This window comes from Penaeus vannamei, chromosome 3 (assembly GCF_042767895.1).
Source record: "Penaeus vannamei isolate JL-2024 chromosome 3, ASM4276789v1, whole genome shotgun sequence".
NCBI classification, from domain to species: domain Eukaryota; kingdom Metazoa; phylum Arthropoda; class Malacostraca; order Decapoda; family Penaeidae; genus Penaeus; species Penaeus vannamei.
The window spans coordinates 24728131-24730630 of record NC_091551.1 but is presented as its reverse complement, the minus strand read 5'-3'; positions in this window follow the sequence as shown (position 1 = coordinate 24730630).

Sequence of the window (2500 nt, the reverse complement as noted above, 5' to 3'; positions counted from 1 at the left end):
ACAAAGAAAAAATGTTACCCGGAAATGTTTCAAAATTCGTGAAAAATACAGCCACATAGGGGAAGGGGACAATACACAAAGGTTTCGACTCGGACTTGACTCCTCATCAAACGATAAAACAGTCTCGGTTTTGCTGTCTGATAAGGAATCTGGTTCTAACCGATGTATTGTCCCTGGCTTACTGTGGTTTGATTTCACTTTTTCTCCATACAACGCTGTGCTTATATTTTCCTGATTACGAAAAGCATACATTCTACGGACACTTACTGTTCCTTCAACTATACATTCTGAGCAAGTGAAAACAAAATTCAGCAATCAATTATTTGATTTAAACTTTTACATCCTTGACTTATTTTTTTTTTTAATGAATGCTAAATATCTCAATTTCCAAAGATCTTTTTTACTGTAGCTTTTGTTATTTCAAGCTCTCTTAATTTACATAGTTATTGAGCTTCAACTGTGATGAAACGACATCTATAAATATTGTTCAACTTTTTCCCAAAGAGCAATATCATCCTTTATGGACCATTTCCATACTTAAAATATAACTGGCACAGACCTTCGAAATATATACACCAGGACTGATCTCAAACAAAAATTCAAACGCGTTTAAATTATTCTGAAAACTGACGGTTTAATTTCCTAGTCTTTCCTCATCACGAACAGATATTTCTCGACGTGGATTTCACGCAATATCTCCCTCAATGGTGGTTAACAAATCCTCCTAAGTGACAGTACACAGTGTCATATCGTACTTGGGGTTTGAAATTGTGAAGAATTGATCGTCAATCAGAGATAACGAGCCTCCCGCCCTCTTGATTCCATCTACCCAAGGGCTGAAACTGAAGAAAGACACATCGCACTGCTGGCTACCCGACACAGACGAGCATTAACATACACAATTGTTACGCCGTGACTAACGAGACGACATCCCAACCAGACAACCGACTCCGCCCACATCGTGACTCATCTCCCGACTAAACCTTTGGCTTAACCCATGCCCCCTTCGTCGCCGTCCGTTCCGCATCACCAACGCGTCTTCTGAACTTATCATGGTCTCCTAACCCTGCCCACACACCCACACCCAAACCCACACGCGCACGCACACCCCATTCGTGACCCCTTCCCATACCAGCATTTCTAACCGCTTCCGCCCACACCAAATAAAACTTGAATGGGGGAGAAGGATGCTTAAATATGGATGAGAGAGAACGTGCGCTCGGAGGCGAAGGGCGAGGGAGAACGTGCGCTCTGGGCGATGGGCGAGAGCGCGCAGACGAGTCGAGGCTTGCCGGAGAAGTGGCGTCGCGCCCACGACGTAAGGAACCAAAACAAAGGACGGCGGGTACGGGACGCAGGGTACATGACGGACGCGCTATGTGCCAATCGGATGCCAAGGACGAGGGATTAGGATGCCGGACACTCGAACGCCGGTTCAATATGACGAGGCGCGGGAGTCACGAGTACGGAATGGGAAACAGAATGGCGGCCATGATTCCACGCCATGAAGTGTGGCGTCGGGGAGACGGGCGGGGCGTGAGGGCAAGTGCGAAGAATCCCGGTTCAGGCTGAAGGATCGGGATGAGCGGACCGCGCTTGCGAAATATTCAAATGAAATAGGGAGACGAACCTTCCCTAACACTTACATAATTCCCTTACTAATTCATAATCAATGAGCACGTTAAACACGTCACTTTTAATTTATGCAATTAAATTTTAAGTCAACTCTTGAGATTCTTAACGGGGTGCTAGAGCCTGCATGTTATGCATAGACTTCAAGCAAACACTAATCTAATTGGCATAATTACTGTTGTGAAATCAACGCACGCTATGCCTGACTATCTACACGTTTAATATTAGTTCTACTTCTGCCTTTAATTTCAGTGCCAAGGTCGCTAAGAGATATTCACTATCTGAATGTTCTCTAAACATGCACATGAACAAACTGGGAAACATCACGAAATGCTTCTTCCAATTTCAGTCTGTAGTAAAAAATGATGAAGGCATTGCGGTATGTATTTTTATTTCGCAATATGTTGTAAGAAAAGGAAGTGCCAAGCCGAATGTTTGATGGCAACACCATGGAAACACTTGCCGTCACTGCCTTCGTCACAATACAACTCTTACCCCATTCGCCATGCTGTGGTAAAGTAGCTACAAGCAGCTACAAGAGTGTAGCTGATTGATCAAATGATCAATACACCCCTCGTTAAGTGACAAACGCAAAGAGGTCGGTCGATCCTGTTTTCCCGATTGGCTAATCTACGGCGATACAAAAAGTCTTTTATACTCAGCGAAATATGAATGACGCCGCTGTTCGGTAAGACATTCGCTTATAGTCCATTTGAGATGATGCGCCCAGAGCTCTTTCATGACAGAATAATTATGTCGGCTCTCAAGCTGCACCCTTGCCAGTCCCTCTCCGAGTTCTGCGTCTGATTAAAAAAATGTATCCCAATTACTTTTCTTCTTCTCCAAGAGCATAGGGCCATAAAATAAT